Source organism: Euprymna scolopes, chromosome 29, assembly GCF_053919585.1.
Source record: "Euprymna scolopes isolate OS-2025 chromosome 29, ASM5391958v1, whole genome shotgun sequence".
Taxonomy (NCBI): Eukaryota; Metazoa; Mollusca; class Cephalopoda; order Sepiida; family Sepiolidae; genus Euprymna; species Euprymna scolopes.
In genome coordinates this window covers 2837928-2858496 of record NC_136510.1, presented here as the reverse complement: position 1 = coordinate 2858496, position 20569 = coordinate 2837928, and the positions used below count along the sequence as shown (strand labels likewise).

Genomic DNA, 20569 nt, shown 5'->3' with positions numbered 1-20569 from the left:
TAGAAAACTACTAACACCCGAAAGTATCCTGTACCTCTATAAGGCCACCATTCGCCCATGTATGGAGTATTGCTGTCATATTTGGGCTGGTGCATCTGCTACTAGTCTCTCGCTCCTTGACAGGGTTCAAAAGAGAGTCGCAAATCTGATAGGCCCTGAACTGGCATCTAAGCTTCAGCCTCTGTCCCATCGACGAAACGTTGCATCCCTCTGCCTGTTCTACAAGTATTTTAATGGTGAATGCTCTGATGAACTGCAAGCACTTGTGCCCCCACGACATGAACACCCCCGACAGACCCAACAAGCTGCAAAATCCCACCCCCACACTGTAGAGATCCCTAGATGTAAAAGATCTTTCTACTCCAGTAGTTTCTTCCCCAGAACTGCTAGACTTTGGAATTCCATTCCAGGTCACTGCTTCCCCAACTGTACTGTCATGCATAAATTCAAGTGCAACGTGAACCAACATCTTGCTGCCCAAATCCCTACATAGTACCCCAGTAGATGTTTCCCCTGATAGTAGCCCCCTACACCAAAGTGGCAATGTGCCTTGTTTGGGGTGAAAATGTAATAAAAAAAAAAAAAATCTCAGTGGCTGTTGCGAGTCTCTTTCTATTCTATTATTAGTTTCATGGAAAGTGTTTGACTAAGCTCTAATCTTTGCGAAATATTCACAGCAAGAACTTGTTTTTCTATCACAATGAAAAATAACTTCCTTTTCTTTCTTTATGTGCCCATTCGTGGAATACATTGCCATGGAACTGCTTCTTTGCAGACGATAACATGGTAGCCTTCAAATTCAATTTAAACAGATTCCTAACATATATCAGGTTGACAAGAAAGTTCTTGCGATTTTTACTTTTAAATTCAGATGAACATTTCTCGGCTCAAACAAAAATTATTGATTGAAATAAGCACAATCAGAATGAATACACTTTTGCCAACACAAAACAAGTGTATTTATGTCAGTAGCGTAAAAATCTTGTGTTCTAGTGGCAATGAAGTTGCTGAAAGTGTTTTTGATATTGCTCAGGATTTTGAAATATTTCTCATGCAGAAAGTTGTCAAGATGCTTGAAAATGTGGTAGTCGGTAGGTGAGAGGTTTGGAGATTATGGTGGATGAGGCAAAGTTTTGTAGCCAATTCATTTAACTTCTGCAAGGTTGGTTTAGCAACATATGGTCAGGCATTGTCGTGGAGAAAAATTGGGCCTTTTCTGTTGACTAATGCTGGGTATTGTTGTCAAGGTTTCTGATGCATTTCATCCATTTGTTAATAATACTTTCCCACCGTAATGGCTTCACCCGCATTCAAAAAAATGTAATGGATGAGACCGGTCGGCATGACCTTCTTTTGGTGCAACTCTGGCTTCAGGATGTGTTGTGGAGCTCCGTCAGTGTCTAACCACTGAGCTGCACATTGTTGGTTGTCTTAAAGAACCCACTTTTCATCACAGGTCACAACCTTGTTGAGAAATGAGTTATTATTATTGCGTAAAAGAAGGGAACATGACACTTCATAACAGCATTTCTTTTGATTGTTGTTCCATTCATGAGGCACCCATTTATCAAGATTTTTTTGTCTTTCCAATCTCTCTCAAGTGATTGGAAATCGTCGTATATGTTACATCTAATTCAGAAGCAAGTTCTCAATCGGTTATGTGTGGATTGGCTTCAACTAAGGCTCTTAATTGATTATCAACATCTGATGGCCAACCACTACACTCATCATCTTTAAGACTCTTGTCACCGCCACAAAATTTCTTAAACAACCATTGTGCTGTGCGTTCAATAGTAGTTCCAGGGCCAAACGCTTTGTTGATATTACGAGCTGTTTCAGCAGTTTTTTGGCCTAGCTTGAATTGAAATAAGAAAATTGTGCAAATTTGCTCTTTTCCATCTTGTATTAAACGTTCTGAAAAGAAGACATAATTGTTTTAAAACGATTGTAATTCAAACGAATAGATAGAGCGAAAACGTTCTTTGAAATAATATATAAAGTAAAGTTATTATAACGCAAACTTATTTAAAAATACATCATTTGAAATCAAAATTTAAAATTCTGCAAGAACTTTCTTCTTAACCTAATACTATTTCAAAAGTTATCTAACGAACTTCAAGCCCTTGTACCCCCCTCTACATAAATACCCCCAACTATCCCAACAAGCAGCAAAATTCCACCCCTTCACTTTTGAGATCTCTAGATGCTGGAAAGCCTTCTACTCGAATAGTTTCTTTCTCAATTTGCTAGACTTTGGAATTCCTTCCTGGGTCCTTGCTTCCCTGACTGCACTGACACGCAAAAGTTCAAGTGTAATGTAAACAGACATCTTGCTGCTCAACTCCCAACATAGTATGCCTACTAATTTTATCTTAAATAGTAGCCCCTTATATCAAAGTGGCACTGTGCCTTGTTTGGGGTGAATAAGCAGTAAAATAAATAAAGACCCAGGTAGCATTTAAGTTAAAAAATCAAACTTTGTTTCTGACCAATTTTCATTTATTATCGTTGCATCAGGTTATTGACAATAAAATAATTCTTTGTTACAATTTATACATAAAAAAATAGTTTGGATCTCTCTCTCTCTCTCACTTTCTCTCTCTCTCTCTTTCTCTCTCTCTCACTTTCTCTCTCTCTCTCTCTCACTTTCTCTCTCTCTCTTTCTCTCACTTTCTCTGTCTCTCTCACTTTTTTCTCTCTCTTTCTCTGTCTCTCACTTTCTCTCTCTCTCTCACTTTCTCTGTGTCTCTCACTTTTTCTCTCTCTCTCTCTTTCTCTGTCTCTCACTCTCTCTCTCTTTCTCTGTCTCTCACTTTCTCTCTCTCTCTTTCTCTGTCTCTCTCACTTTCTCTCTCTCTCTTTCTCTGTCTCTCTCACTTTCTCTCTCTCACTTTCTCCCCAGTTACATGTTAGATAATATTACCACTTTCGTGATATTCCCTCTGTGTTTATAATGAACTAGCCTGGGTGCCCGGTGTTGCCCGGGTGTTTGGAGGTGTGTGTTGAGCAAATAAAAAAGTGGTAGTAGGCAGGCAGGCTTGAACCCGTACCACGAAGGACGAAAAGAACACGAAAAAGAAATGACATCTTTGCCATTGCGTTCATCGCCAAACCGGAAGTGGCAAAGGTTTAAATTAAGGCTGGTGAATAGAAAAAAGGTGATGACTTTCAAAAATATCGGCAAAAAAGCGACCCCCTCCCCCCTGTAGAAAAGTGCTCAGTTGAGGGTTAAGAAATTAATGTTTTTAGCCAATTTTTCGATATTTGTTGTCCGAAGGGTCGAGCTTTAAAACAATATCGATCTTGTGAAAATCTGTCTCCTCTGTCGGAAGTTTTAGGCAGACATACAAACACACATACATACATACATACATACATACATTTAAACAGAAAGGTGAGATTTATATTATAGATTATTCTAATTTTCTCTTTTATAGTTAGTCTTATTACATCTGAAAGTAAACAGACACAAAATGAGAGAGAGTTACTGAAATGAGAGTATAAGCAGTGTATAAAATGAGATAAACATAGAGTGAGAGAGGGTGAGAGTTATAGACAGAACCTTGGTAAGAAATAGATGATTTGGTGAGTAAATTGTAAATTACGGCGAAAAACAATTTAAGGAGAATAGAAAGTGGATCTTGCGTTTACTTTCGGCAGCTGCATGATAGTTGCTTCGCTTATTTTGTTTTTAATCCTCACATTCCATGAGTGATGTTTCTGACAAAAGAAGGAAGAATTGCTGTTTGCTAGATTAGAATTTATTCCATTTAACACTTATTAAAAAAATTTTAATTTCACAAACATAATTCAATAATCAAACCTAGGACTATTTTACCATATATTTTGTGTATATCTAATATATTAACGGTATTATGTTGGTCTGTCTGTCAGTCTCCATATTTCCAAATCTATCTCCTCCAAAACTAAGTCACAGAGCGGCGCTAGAGGCTTGAAATGTTTTTAAGGGGTCAAAAATTGGTCAAAATTGTAAAAATCGTTAAACATTTTGTACATTCATCTTGGTTTATTTTTAATTTTTAATCACTTTATATACGTGTCATGTTGTTGCAGTGGTAACGTCACCAGCTTTGAATGCTACAGTTTTGCTTTCGATTCTAGCTGATGGCACCCAAATATTTTTATTTTATTTTAGAAATCATGACTCTATAATAATATATACATAGTCTGGACAAATTAAAATATTATATTTAAGCATATTTTATGACCGGGCAAAGTCCCCCCCCCCCCGCACCACCAGCACTAGTATATTATATGAAGAAAGAATATTTTACCATGTCTTTTGTTCATATATGAAAAAAAAAGCCTAAAAGAAATAAATGTTGATCAACTAAATAAGAGACAAGCGACTTAATGAGCAAATTTCAAATTATAATTAAATTTGACCTTTTTGCGACTGACTTTTCTGGGCTGTCAAGTCGAACTTTTAAGAAGTTTCCCTCCGTTTCTGACATTTTTTACCTACTTATTAAAATTATTTACCTACTTTATTATTTACCTTTTTTTTTTTTTTTTAGACGGTGGTCACCACTTATCAAGGCCCGGAAGCCACTCGGGGATATGGGTTATTGTAAGTACAGTATGTTAGTGTGGAAATTTAATGAAGTGTTTACTTAAGAGGGCGGTTCATTAGGAATTTGTTAACGTTGGACTTGAACACATCCAAGTTGTAGTCAGGTGGGAAGCAGGCAGATGGAACAGAGTTCCACAGGCGTGCAGTTCTAAGAAAGAAGCTTTGTTCATGGAATCTACGTTTTAATTTAGGCACAGATAAAGAGTGGGGGAAATTTTTCACAGTGGATTCAGCTAGACGGGTGTTTTTCGTGAAAGATTGACGAGGGGGGACCAGAGATTGGAGTTCAGACGAGCACCTGCAATGGAAATAACGATAAAACAAGGATAGGCTCGCAATGTCTCTTCTGTGGGAGAGAAGTTGCAGGGAAGAGAAAAGGGCATTCCCCACTAAGCCACGAAGTCTATTTTGTACTCTGTCAAGGCAGGATAGGCTGTTTTTAGCAGCTCCTGCCCAGATACACACACACACACACATATATTTCTGTAAAAATGTATTTTCTTATAATATATTTAACTCATTGCAGACTTAGCACTTGCATAAGCCGACTTCTAAAAGAATCTACAATTACAAAACACACACACACATATATTTCTGTAAAAATGTATTTTCTTATAATATATATCAATCCTTATTTAAGAAGCTCAATGTAATTACAGAGCAATATAGAGAATAAATGACATATAATGGTTATATTCCAAAATTCATGATGTTGACCATCTTATAATTTATTCCTTTAATTCAGTTGGCTTATACAATTCTTGGCACTATCTGTTTCGTAGCACAAAATCAATCACTTAATTATTATATCAATCAGTGAATCTATTATGCCCTTAACTCATCAGATGAAATAGCAACACTCAATCTGTCAAAAGGAATTGAAGTGTGATTTGACATGATTAAAATCCGAAAATTGGAAGAGAGACTGCAAATACCTTTTTATTTTTCCATTACGCCATATTGAATTCAATATGGCATCATGGAAAAATAAAAAAGGTATTTGCAGTCTCAGGCACCCAAATACTTTTTTTTTTTTACTTTTGAAATCACGACTCTATAATAATATATTCAAAATTTGGACAAATTAAGATATCATATTTAAGTATATTTTACGACTGGGCACAGCCCTCTCCCCCGCTAGCGCTAGTACTATATAAAATAAGAATGAAGGGATCAAACAACAGAGAGTAAGAACAGGAATTACACAACAATTTGAGAGGATGAAAGTGATAGACAGAAACTTAATAAGAGATGAGTGATTTAATGATTAAATTGCAAATAATGGCTATCAAGAATAATTAAAATGGATTATTTTTTCAAACATAACTCAATCCCAAAGCAAGAGAGTTATCATATTTAAAAAAAAATTTTATTGATATTTGATGAAAAAGTTTGCACCATAATTTTATTCTTCAAATAATTGATTTTTTTTTTTTTTTTTTCACAATTTTTAAAAAATTTCACAAATTTTATTTTTAAATCCATTTTTCTTTGTCGTTTTCACTTTCCTCGGCTGTTTTTTGTTCCGACAAAATCTGTTTTTTTTTTCCGACAAAATCTGTTTTTTGTTCCGACAAAATCTGTTTTTTGCCATGTTGCTGATCTATGGTGTTTTGTCGGAACGTAAAAATCCGAAAAAGTCTTTGCAATTCTGAATCACTGCTGACATTACGGTTTTCCTTCAAAGAATATTTCATGTTGTTGGTTATCGACACAAAGTTCTGCCGCTGGAACAAATACCAAAAGAAAAAAAGAAAAACCAGGATTAACAAAGCTTTGCCTTCAGCGTGTGTTCTGCGGTTGCCTCGGAACATTCTGGTGATATTCTTAGAGTTGTTATCAAATAACGCTGATCTGGTTGAAGAGACGTCGATTGGAAGGAACGGAATCTATTCGGAATTTGGTGATCTCTGTGTGAAGCCCAGTCTGGAATTTGAAAAATAAATTGAGAAAACTTTAGTTTCAATTAAAATTCAACCAGCATCCTGAGGTCTCTAGTCTCCTAAACATCTGCCAGAAAGTTTTCGGCACCACCAAAAGTAAGTGGTGACAAATAAAAATATGTAATATCTGATTTGATTGAAATTGTTAAAAAAATTTAAATTTCTATTTTTTTTTTTTTTTTGTGGTGAACATTCTTCAAATATTTCTCCTCAATCTGGAAAGTTATTCTCACAGACAGATTTAAAAAACTCAAAGAATACGAGTGGTGATGTAAGTCTAGAGAACTTCTCTCATAACTAACCAGCATAGTGTTACCAACATTGACCAAGCGAAGAGTCTATCAGGCAAAGAAAAATTATGAGAATGATACAATGGATGTGTAACATGAATATTAAAAACAAACTTGGATCTGATGACATCATAACAGAGAAATATGTGTGGACAACAGGAGACTTTGTTGGTTTAGTCACATTGAAAGAATGGATGAAAGTTTTGGGGTTAGAATTGGAGCACTAGCTGATGAAAGTATGAATGCAAGAGTTAGGAGTTGATGGAGTAACTAACCAACAAAGGATTACCACTGTCAACCATAGAAAGAGTCTATCAGGCATGTGTATGCAGTGTGATGATGTATGGAAGTGAAATCTGGCCAATGAAGGTTGAGGACATGCGTTGCATGAAGAGAAAAAACAATGGATGTGGAATGGGAGTTTTAAAAATAGGCTTAGATCTGATTGTAACATCACAGTTACAAACAAAGGAAAGAATCTACTGATGCAATTCTCTATCTATATAAAAGCCAAGTACGTCCAAGGATGGAATACTGTTGCCATATCTGGGCAGGAGCTGCTAAAAACAGCCTATCCTGCCTTGACAGAGTACAAAATAGACTTTGTGGCTTAGTGGGGGATGCCTTTTTCTCTACCCTGCAACCTCTCTCCCACAGAAGAGACGTTGCGAGCCTTTCCTTGTTTTATCGTTATTTCCATTGCAGGTACTCGTCTGAACTCCAATCTCTGGTCCTCCCTCGCCAATCTTTCACGAAAAACACCCGTCTAGCTGAATCCACTGTGAAAAATTTCCCCCACTCTATATCTGTGCCTAAATCAAAACGCAGATTCCATGAACAAAGCTTCTTTCTTAGAACTGCATGCCTGTGGAACTCTGTTCCGTCTGCCTGCTTCCCTCCGGACTACAACTTGGATGTCTTCAAGTCCAATGTTAACAAATTCCTAATGAACCGCCCCCTTAATTAAACACTTCATCAAATCTCCACACTAACGTAATGTACTTGCAATAACCCTTATCCCTGAGTGGCTTCCGGCCCTTGATAAGTGGTGATCACTGTGTAAAAAAAAAAAAAAAAAAAAAAGAAAGAAAAAGTTTTTATTACTGTTGCTCTCCCATCTCGGTACCACTTAAAAAAACCTCTTGCTGCCACACGTCCATCTAACCTGGCTGCGTTTGTCTTTCATCTAACTGCACGCTGACCACAGCCGGCCCATTCTCACCTTCACTTTACATGTCTGTCTCCTTCGGTGTCAACTTTGTTTCTCGACCACGTGGTGTCCCTCTTTTTCCCTCTTCTCTTCATGCCAGTTTGTGCATCCTTGCCAATTTGCATACGCATCCAATCGCTGCTCCTGCTGCTAATACAATCGCTTGCCATTCATTCTTCGGATACTGCTGATATTTTCTAACGTGCTTATATGCGCTTTCCTACACTGGTGACCTCAGCGGAAGATCACATGCAAACAGTATTGGGAAATGTGTGCAGAAAAGGAGACTGATGGTATGGCCAAGTTGAAAGAATGGATGAGAGTAGATGTAGAACAGTTGAGGTAGCAAGTTCAGTTTACAGGGAAAGGCTAAAAAAATAAACATAGGAGGAAGTGATAAAAATGGGCCTGAGAGAAAGAGGAATAGATAAAGACCTGGCCAGAGATATGTTAGTTTAGAAATGTATTTCTAAAAACCGTTCAACACATGCCTGTAAAACGGATGTTAAACTGATGATGATGATGATGATGATGACTAATAAAAATTACTCTAAAAAATTTACGTGATTGAAATAGGAATTAAACTAATTTGAATTTTAACTTACATAGAAATCTTAATCTCCTGCACAGCATTGAACAAAAAATAATTTTTATTAATAAAAAGGAATTCATTGTCTAAAACACTCGATAATAATTTAAGATTTAACAATTCAAAAGACCAGACGAGTGTGAAATTGTTTTTAATAAATACTAGCGGAGGGTACCCGGCGTTGCCCGGATGTTTGGAGGTGTGTGTTGTTTTGGGTAAATCAAAACACTCGGGTTTTTGTGTCGGGGGGGGGGGGTTTAAATTAAAAAAAAGTTTTGGTGGGTAAGTATGAAGGACCGAACCCGAACCTTTTGAGTCGAAGTTGGAAATCAAAGTGTGAAAAAAAACGTGCGACGTTAACCACTGGGCCACCACGAAATAGGAACGGAAACATGTTTGAATTTATTTAAGTATTTAGAATTGACAGTACTGTGGGAAGGATTTTTTTTTTTCTCCCAAAGATGTTGGGGGGAAACCAGCTTCCGATAAAAAGGGGATTGTCCAAACTGAATAGCAATTGTCAAGGAAAAACTCCACATTGATCAAAGCTGATTGCTTTCGGACATTTCGGGCGATTGTGACCGGAAAAATACCATCAGTAGTTTCGCTTTTATTATACAAAAAAGTCTAATCCACATGCGGCGAGCAAAAAATGTTGAATATTTATCTTTTCAAAGTCGAGCAAATTAAATAGACAGGCGACCCTCGTTGTTAAGTCGTAGATATCATTATTTAGACGTGATATAAAAAGTTTTAAGAAGAAGTGAGTCGATCGATTGCTTCTCGGAAAGAAGCCTTTCTCGGACATACACAAAAAGTGAACATACATACATACATATTTTTGCTTCTATATTTATAGATTGCTATTTATTAAAAAAAAATTGCATTTCTTTTTTTCAAATTTTCGAATAATAAAATATTCATCTTTAGGAAATTGGACAGTTGTTCTTTTGTTTTATTTTTTTTTCCTTTCTTATTTTTTTCTTCCTCTTATATGCCATGGTGGTGGTTGGTTGGTTGTTTTTGTTTCACGGCATATCAACCCTTTTCAGGTTATTTAATGCCGAATCCAGTGATTTTGAAGAAAAATTTTTAATAGAATATATTTGTTTTTTTTCAAGTCGGTTTCTACTTAACCCATAGTTAGGACCCTAACAGGTACTACCACTCTGGGTCAGAGTGGACCTGGGAGCAAGGGCAATTAGAGGGTGGTTCCACACTCCCCAAAATATTTCAGTTTTATTTTTAATAATTAACAATATTCATTAAGAACAATTTCACACTCGTCTGATCTTTCTAACCGTTAAATCTTAATTTTTATTATTTTTTTTATACAAGGTGCTTTCAATAAGATTGCAGACGTTTTTGTACAGACATTCAAAATTGTTGTAGATTTTTGAAAATTCAGTATGTGATTGCTATAGATTTTATGCAATGACCAATTTTTATGATTTCAGGTTCAAATGAACAGCTACAGCAGGAATTGGAATACACCCTACTAAAGCCTGACTGTCACAGCTGGTGAATTTCAAAAATACAATCTGGACGTGAGGACACTTTAGAAGAACGATATACAACAAGATTGTGTTTTAAACTTGGAAAAAATGCCACAGAAACGTATGGAATGCTTCAGCCTGCTTTTGAACTATTTTGCATGAATCAAGCATCAGTTTTTGAGTGGCATAAGAGATTAAAGGAAGGCAGGGGGTCTGTGAGGGATGATGAGAGGTGTGGGAGGAGTAAAGAAGTAAGAACAGCAGAGAATTTCATGGATAAGGACCATCGTGAGTCTATCGAGACAATAAGTGTACAGTTTGATGCCAGTGTGGAAACTGTACACACAATTATTCACAAGGAACTGAAGATGCGGAAGATTTTATTGTCATGATTAAAATTGGCATAAAAACAGTTCCTCACCCTCACTATAATTCGGACCTTGCTCCCTGTGATTTTTGGTTATCCTCTAAGCTCAAGTAAAACTTTAAAGGCTGTAGTTATGGGACAATTGAGGAGATGAAAGAGTCTGTGATGAGGGTTATTGATACGCTCATACAATAGGACTTCCATGTGGCTTTCTAGAAGTTGTTGGAATAATACAACAAATGCATTACAGCTGGAGGAGATTACTTCGAAGGAGTTTCATGTGTGTTCCATCGATAAAAGTTCTCACACAATCGATTTTATTCCAAAGAAAAACAAAACAATAAGAAAAATATACAGTTTTTCATCACAAAATAGTTTGTAAACTGCGCGAGCCTTTTCTAGTCTCACACAAAAGCACGCGATCACATCTCAAGCTATATTACTTGTCATATACATACGCGCACACAAACATACGCACACATGTACACACAAGTAGATATATTCACGTTCGCATACATACACTCACATTCACGTGTATACACACACACACTAACGTACGCACATGTACGCACACAATGACAACGTCACTTCCCCTTTCAAAGGAAATCCACACATGCGTAAAAGACCACCGGAAACAACTATAAAAGCAAGAGACAAGCTGTTTCCAGCCCTTTTCCAACTCGCCTTCCGAGGTGAGTGGTCGGCGCACCAGCCGCCGCCATTTCGGCAGGCGCGCACACCTCACGCCACTTGCTACCATGAGGGGCAAAAAGCTAACAGACCGTACGTACACCTTATATGCTTTCTCTCTCCATGAACTGGATTGACTCTCTCTCTCTCTCTCTCTATCTACAACTTGTGCTAGAGAACACCACCACGTAGCTGACTGCTAACATGGCGCGCAGTTTAACTGATGTCAACCCTCTATCCTTTTCTTTGTCTACACGCTGGACTATCATTCCCATTTTCCACTACATCACTCACTTCTCTTCCCACGCGCGAACAAACGATAGTGACCCGAACTTGAGATGAACACACATTTCCTTTTCTTTCTACACTACCAGTCCCGCAACAAACGATGGTTACACCCGCGCGGACATGAACACGTGTTATACCTAAAACATTCATTTTTCAACAGTAAATAAACGACACGTTTATTTTATCCAGCAATTGAGTTTTGTTTCCTTCATTCCATTCGTTTCATTATTTTCTTTTGTAATGGGATTAGGATTTATATATCCTAGTCTTCTACAAAACAAACAAAAAAAATCAATGTACCTGTGGGTAGAATAACCACGATAGAGGAGACAAGATTCTTTGAAAGTTTGAATGAAAAAATCATTTGTAACATCTACATATCTTTCCTCTTGCAGAGAACATCTACATATCTTTCCTCGGGTTTGTATTACTGTACACATAGATTCGAAAAAGTTGTCAAAAAACAAATATATAACAAATAAATGTTATCAAAGGCAAGATAAATTACTTTTCTACCAAACTGGATATAATTTTCGTGTTTTTATTCAATTTAACATGTTTATTCAGCTCGAAAAGCATACAGTGTTTACCGATGTATTGGAAAATTCAAAATGGCGGCCGACTTTCTCTTTAACACGGTAAGTTCGGGAAACGGTGTTATAAATAATAAACTAGACAAAATACTATTAAAAAAACACCGAATATATGTCAAGTTATGTCACGGTAACATATATTGAGCAACTTTCTAACAGTATTTATTGAAGTATTTGTTGAAGAGAGAGTCGGCCGCCATTTTGAATTTTCCAATACATCGGTAAACACTGTATGCTTTTCGAGCTGAATAAACATGTTAAATTGAATAAAAACACGAAAATTATATCCAGTTTGGTAGAAAAGTAATTTATCTTGCCTTGGATAACATTTATTTGTTATATATTTGTTTTTTGACAACTTTTTCGAATCTATGTGTACAGTAATACAAACCCCTTTCCTCTTGCAGAGAACAGCCCCTACTGGGTAGTTTGATCACACAATGACCAAACAGCCTCTAGGGTGCACTAATTGCGATTAAACTATTGAAGGATTACTACCATACCCATTGGGAATTACACAGCCGTCATCCTTCCAGGCCCCAATGAAGAAAGATGTCGACCGTTTCCTACTCCTCGTCTTCTTGTCAACTTGATAACTGAGTAAGGCTATCTCTTCTAAGATAAACTGTGCAAAGAAAATATTTTTGGCGGCTGAACTTTCTTAATTTATTATTACTAACTTCACTGTGATACTGTCTTAATTTTTGGCAAGCTACACCCAACGGTGTAAGTCAAATAAATGTATATATCGTTGATGTTTATAAAAGGGATTTGTTTCCCTTTCGTTTGATGACATTTTGTTACAAGATATTATAGAAGTTGATCTATGTGAAGATAAGCTAATATACATTTGCATCGCCATAATAATAAAAAAAAATGATAATTAAAACTATTGTCGGATAAAACATCCCGTTTTTGTTAAGAACTTCTAGTATTATTAAACCCTACATTAGTTCACTTCCTCCCCCCCCATTAGATTCTGTTTTTGTTTTTTTTTGTTGTTGTTTTTTGAAGCGATTACATATAAAAAGCCTGCCCTGAATATACTGATGAGAAAAAAAAAAAAAAAAAAAATCAATATTTTAGGCTTTAGAGTTGGAGATCAGCTTAACATATAAATTTAACGTAAAATAATCACCAATTTACGGATCAGATAATGTTTTTAAGGATATATAACCAATTCTTCTTCTTCTTTGTTTTTTAGTCTTGGGCATTTTCTTAATTTCTATTTACATGTAATCGCCTAAAAAGTAGAATCTCACTGAGGACGATTAACATAGGGTGCCGTCCTACAGAACTTACCTTTTTTCAACGAAACACCTTGATAAATAAATGCCTAAGGTGTTGTACCTCCATCTTGTAATACTTTCTCCAAAACTAAAAATACTTTTTCGTTTCGGTGTTGCGATATTTGGTTGGTTGATTCTAAGAAAAGAATTCGCAAAAAAATTTAAAAAATAAAAGAAATATGAAAGGGAAACAATTCGTTATTTACAGCACAAAACGTGGAGGTTATTGTCATTGAAAAGATAAATATCGAATGCCGTTAATTTGAAAGGGAGGTAACTCTATTTTACTAAAGTAGTTGAAAAAAATATCCTTTTTTGTCTTACATTTACTCGATGTTTTGTTTAAGAAAAATTACGATATCGTTGTATTTTACATTTTTTGTTATTAATGTTATAAAACTTTGTTACATTAAATAAAGTACTGAGAATAATAATAAAACTGGCGCTCTAAAGAAAACAACACTACAGCTTTATTGAAAAAAATTAATTTAGATAACTTGATTATGTTCCTATTTACAATGCCTCCCCACGGGGCAGAGTTAGACACCAGGGTCGTTTTTTAACGTGGAGAAAAGGAACAAAAATAAAAATTATCTCAGTCGTGAAGGATTTCTCCTCCACGGACAAAGAACAAGAAATTGAAGGGCAGCATCTGAAGACAGATACTACACTTTGAGATATTAAATCTTTTATTCAGGCAAAAAAAAGAACATGAACAAAAAACTTAGGCACAAGGCCAACCCAAAAAGGAGGCAGATGGGGGTCGTTGGTCATCCTTGTCACTCTAGAACTAAACAAAAGTTTCTCTTAGCTAGAATCTTCTTTCACCATAATACCGCATTCGCCCTTTCGTACTTGGGGACGTCCTACTTGGCACCTCATTGTTTAAGACATTTTTTTATTTCCGTGTAAAAACAAAAAAGATAACAATGATGATACGATAATTCATTTGTGTCGAGGGTGGGGGGAAAAAAAAGAGACGGTAGAGTTTTGTTAATCTCATGGCAGACGAAATGAACAGTTAGAAAAAACAAGAAGCAAACATTGTTCGGAAAGTAACGTTAATAAAAGCCTTTTGCTAAAGCAGGGGGAAAAGCTAAGTCGGATTTATTTAGTTTGTTTGTTTCCTTTCGATGATGCCAGACGATGTTTGGGGTATGAGAGAGAGGTTTAAACTGTAGCAAACACAGTTTGAGAGTAATGGCCACGATACATTTGATTGGTTAATGATTTCAGTTCTTTCTATTAATTTAACAGACTGACTGACTGTCATCTACTGAGCCAACCAACACACTTCGTGTGAATTCTTCAAATATCAGTTCTTTTACATTTTTGAATTTTTTAGATGATGGATAATTGCATTATTTTGATTAACCAGACTAATGTTCTCATATTGAGTGTTATTTGCACAATACATTACCGCTTTGCGTTTCACATATTATAATTTATAATATAAATCTCACCTGTCTGTTTAAATGTATGTATGTATGTATGTATGTATGTATGTATGTATGTATGTCAGGTTATGTCATATGCTACTGGTACCATGTAACCCAGTACTACCTGCCTCATGGTCGGGTCACCAGCGACTAAACTGGTTCCCCCACCAGACTTGTTTGGTGAGGAGGGCGGCTAGTCTGCCTGAAGGATTGAAAACAAGACCTTTCAAAGGGTAAATGAACCCTTTTTCGGGGTCAACGGCCAACTAGCACCGTGTGTATTTGTGTGTATGTATATGCTGGGGTGGAGAGGGCTTCCGTAAGCCGTGGTGAAGGCAACCTTTCTAGGAAAAGTAAATCTCTGATTTAAAAAACCATAAAACGGGAGACCAGTACCTGCATTAAGCTGGTCTGCAGTTTAACTTGTTGCTGGCTATCTTGCTCTTGCTTGTTGCTGGATCTCAACATTTTGAACCAAGAGAGAGACTTAGCTGTCGTACAAAGCTAAGACTCTGTAACATCATCTGTGTACAGATACTCCCTCAGGCATTTGTCTATAAAAATGGTCCTGTGGCGATGGAAGTCATTTTTGGGCTCATAGATTTTAAGTGTCTGAGAGAGTGGCATTCGTCTGACAAGACGTTGCAATCATCATCCTCATGTATGTATGTATGTATGTATGTATGTATGTATGTCTGCCTAAAATTTTCGACAGACGCGACGGATTTTCACAAGATCAGTATCATTTTGAAGGTCAACGTCTCAGACGACAAATATCGAAAAATTGGCCAAAAACATTAATTTCTTCACCCTCAACTGGGCAGTTTTCTACAAGGAAGAGTCAATTTTTTGCAAGCCATTTTTGCAAGTCATTGTATCGGTTGGATTGACTTTGCCTAATTTTAACGTCCGAACTTCCAGTCGCCTCATGGAGTAGCGGTAAGATGTCAGATTTTCTTTCACTTTCTTTTCCGCCTTCGCATCACGGATTCAAACCTGCCTGCCTACTACCATTTTTTTTTTGCCCAACACACACCTACAAACACCTGGGGGAATGCTGGATACCCAGGCTAGTTTAAGTATAACGTGAACCAAAGCAGTAATTGAATTGTTATAGTTTCAGAGGGTTCATATTACAGGTCAATCTGAAGATAAAATTAATCAACGTCACACTGCCAGAAACTTCGGAAATATTCTAAGAGTTGTGCAGCCATTTTCTTTCTAGCCTGCCATGTTTACACATAATCTCATTGTCACGTAAATAAGTTATTTTAAGATTGAATTGTCTTTGTTGGCCTTCTCTATCATGAATTCCAGCTACACCGTTCTAAGGTTCGGCATTAAATAACAACACCATTCTAAGAGAAAAGGAGCAGTCCAGAAAACAGGGTCAACTTGGCACCAACACGTTAAAAATAGAAAACGGTTATGGACAACGGAATTGTTGTTAAAATCCGAAGTAAAAACACAAAAGACAGATATTCAATTTGGCATTTCCCCCGATTGATTTCCAGTTTTGAGTTTTTTAGATGAGGGATGAATGCTTGTATTAATTGGATTCATTGGACTAACGTTCTCATCTTGACTGTTATCTACACAACGTTTCTGCAGTTCTATTTGATTTATTATTTGTCAGTTATTTTATTAGAAACTTTTTATTGAGTTTTGTGATTCGTTATCCAACCACAATTCATATTTTCTGTTTTCTTATGATTGGTCAGCCAATGAAAACCCTTGTTTTACCCTTAAGAATGGATCTTAATTCTGGGTCATGATAGTTCAAAATTAGCCTACGTATTTGTTAACAGGTTATTAATCAGATATTATTGCAACAAATCAGTGCACTTCTATTGTATTGCACCAAATGAAATCAGCAGCAGCCATAGGATAGCTGACTAGCGAAAATATTAACAGCAGCAGCCGTTTTAGCACATATGCAAATTAAGCAAGTGTACATGCGCTGATGTTGCAGGAAGAAGAGAAAAAGGAAAATAAAAAAGGGTCGCACATGGTTGAGCAAAGGAAGCGATCAGACGTGTTTTGACTCTTGGATGGCAAGAGAGAAAATGCATCACATGGTCGAAAAAGCAGTAGTTGAAATGTAACGACACAGTTAAACTGTAACAACCATGTTACATTATGTAACAAGTTACATTATGTAACATGTTACATTATAAGTGAACTTTCATAATTTTTTGAATTTGCCAACATAAAATGTTTTTTTTCTGAAAATTATTCCTTGAAAATCAGACTGTCCAAGCAAATAATTTATTTCCATTGTTAATTTCTGACCCAACTGTGACAACGGTCAAAGAAACAAGCGTCCAAGAGTAGTGCGTGTGCGTATTGTAAAAGGTCACCGGCACTCTAACTCAAAACCCGACTGATACAAAACGAAAACATAACGTGCAAATTTAGACGTGGTCGAATTTGAGCGTATAAAAATCTGGTATTTCTTTCACTGGCGAAAACATTTTTTGTTGACTTGGAGTCGTTTGAATGTACGGTTTATTCGCATCTCAGTGGGAAAAAAGAAATGGTGATTTTCTATGAGCAGCAAAACAAAAAAAGGATTGTTGTTTTTTGTGTTTACTGAGAACGTTGCAAGCTGAAGAAGAAAAACCTTTTTTTGCACAGACATTTAACGGTATTTGTCAGTTCAAAGACAAACTTTAATTTCAACTCTAGACTAACATAATCTTTCAAAGTATAGACATTATTCAACTTCAGCTATCAAATAAAATATCTTAATCTTATGATTTTAGTAAGCCCTTTTCTGTGTGAGATCATGTGTGCTTCCCATGCTCGACAACACACAGTGATCTTAATGTTGTTTCCACGGTCTTCTTCTCCTTCCTTTTCTCTTCTGGCAGTGTTGTCGTCTCTCACATTGGTAGCTGTCGAATGGGGTTCGCATGGGTTCGCAAGTATAAAAAAAGTAAAACAAAAAACACAAACTCTGAAACAATCCACAAATATCATGTGGGGGCGGGTAGTATCACATCTGCCTTCATTATTCAGAATCGAAACACTGTCACTCAATACACGATTATAACCTTTCTGAATTCAATCAGTTGTGAAAATAACTTTTGTCGATATGTGCCACTGTTCAATTTTTAAATTATTTCATGATTAAATTAATCAACAAAAATTTCACTGACGACAACGTCTTATGTTTTTCATCCCTATATGTTCCACAGAGTAGACATATAAGTATGTTTATGTCGCCTGATGAGAACTTCTGGTTTTAATCAACCATTTGTCTTAAACATTAGCATGTTTAGTGTCGCAACCATGTAAATTTGTTTATATTCATAAAATTTTTCTCTCTCTCTCTCTCTCTATATATATATATATATATATACATACACATATATATTTAGTTTATGAACTAACAGGGCTATCCAGCATTGCCTGGTGCAAAATTATAACATATTTCTATTAAAACGTCTATCTCTCTTTCCCTCAGTGCAGTCACATTTCTTCTTCACTCAGCCCATTCCTTTCTCTGGACATATACACAATTTTTATAAATTATCTCTCCACCCCCTCTCTATGTGTCTCTTTATCTTTCTCTCCCCAATCTTTTCTCTTCTGCTTAGCCCATTCCTCTCTAGCTGAATGCATACACAGACAACCAGACAACTCTCTTGTATATAATAAATTTCTCTAAGAATGAGTCGGCACTTTCTTTGCAAATAAGTACATAATAATGCCGAAAAACTGACCCCAGAGAATTAATATTTTTTTCTACATTTTAGATATTATTCATCCAGGCCAATGCTGGTTAACAATATACCAACTTTGTGGGTATTTGTTTTATCGTTTTTTACTTTTAGCTGAGCAAACATACACACAGGCAGCTATAATTATTATATTCAAATCAAGAGCATAAAATACTAAAAGAAGCTTTTTTAAAATCATTTTCTTTTTAAATAATTTATTTATAAAGTTAAATCCACCAGAATGTATTTTTCATTTCTTTGTAAACAATCACTATTATTTCTCTATTGAACAGGGTCCAAAAATAGTCTCTAATCTAGCTAATCCCGCACTGTCAATCAAGCTCCAATCTCTGTCTCATCACTACAATATTGCATCCCTGTACTTGTTTTACTAGTATTTTAATGGAATGTTTTGTAAATTTGGAGATTTTTAAGTACATAGTTTTATTTTATTTACAAAAATCATTTAAGCAAAATATATAAAAATCATTCAACAAACTTGTAGATGTTTTGTTTTGTAATGTTTTGTAAACTTTAAATACATAGTTTTTATTTTATTTATAAAAATTATTTTTAAGTAAAATATATAAATAAAAAAAAACGGATAGAAGCAAATAAAATGATGTTGTACAAAGATGTTTTACCATGACAATTTCTGTAAATAATTTAAATATTGGATTTTATTAAAAAATATTTAGATTTTTTTTCACTATAAAAATCTTCATTTTATAAGAAAACCGGCAGTAAAAAAAAAAAAAAAAAAAAAAAAAAAAAAAAAAAATGTGCACTTTTGGTTGTTCCTATTTACTTGCCTCCCCACAAGGGCAGACACAAGGTCGGTTTTTAATGTGGAGAAAAGTTAGCTCCTCAAAAAGGGGCACTTTGGATAGGAACAAAAATAAAAATTGTCTCATTCTAGAAGGATTTCTTCTTCACTAACCGAGGACAGAAAAGGTTGTTATTCACTCTGGAGTGCCTCAAATCTATTTGATCCATAATCTTTATTATAATACACATTTGCCGATTTCAATATCTACATGTATAAGTAAGTATTCCTTTGCATGTAACATTAGGCAAGGTAATTCAGTATATATTCGAGCAAAGGCTAGCATCAACAGCAGCTCCTCTCTAAAGTTCAACTCTTCCTTACATGTCAATAGTGTCAGAGCTATGCTGTCTTAAACTCTGGTTTGTGGTAGAGTCAGCCATAATGGATAGGTTTCGCCTCAAGCACTATTAGGGTTGTAACCCGGCTAACATGCCTGATGAAAATCTGAATCAAGATGTCATCTCTACCCCTGCATGTGGCAAGCAAAGACGTCTTAAATACAGAACTGCAAATCAATGAAGTAAAAGTGACAATGTTGCTTCGGAATCATTTCCTCGTGTGCTCTAGAACAAACTTTCTGTTCCTGATGTCGTGGGTAAAAACCTGAAATCCTGTGAGTTAACAAATAGCTGCAACCAATGATGAAGACTTCAAATCATTGTGAGACATAATTTTCTCTTAACTCTAATGCAGAAATCTTAACAACCAAACAGCAACAATAGTTTTCTAGCCTTTCATTTCCACTTTCGCAACAAACTCCAAGCAACGACTCGACCTTATTTACTGGTTTCTTAGATGAAACAAAAAAAACACACACACACACAAAAAAATATTTAAAAAATAAACGCACAAACATTTTCAGAAAATCAATTTTTTCTTTTATTTTTTATTAAATATTTTTTCATGCCTTAAAAGACAAATAAATATTTGTAAAAACAACTTAAAAAAATAATTTTGTTTATACATTTTTTTCAAAGAAAATAAATAAATTGAAAAAAAAAAAATTACAAATGCCAAATTTCATTTTAAAATAACATTTTCAAAAGATTCCTTTCTTCCCTCCATTACATTTCCATTGTTAACCATTTTCTTACAACACTTATATCTAGAAAAGTGAGAATGTGTGTGAGGACACTTCTCAACCTATATACTCAACGAATTTTTGATCTACAGGCTTGAAGTTTGGTATATAGGATATTCAGACATGTGGAAAACTTTTTAATGGGT

General features: G+C 35.6%; 1 long non-coding RNA gene across 1 annotated transcript; it reads right to left on the bottom strand.

The window, feature by feature from the left end:
- Positions 1-5981: 5981 nt before the first annotated feature.
- LOC145252446 (uncharacterized) lies at positions 5982-13614 on the bottom strand. The gene is made up of 2 exons (XR_013863601.1): positions 13363-13614; positions 5982-6520 (listed from the first exon to the last, which is right to left on the bottom strand). It is a non-coding gene; the product is annotated as an uncharacterized LOC145252446 (long non-coding RNA).
- Positions 13615-20569: the final 6955 nt, after the last annotated feature.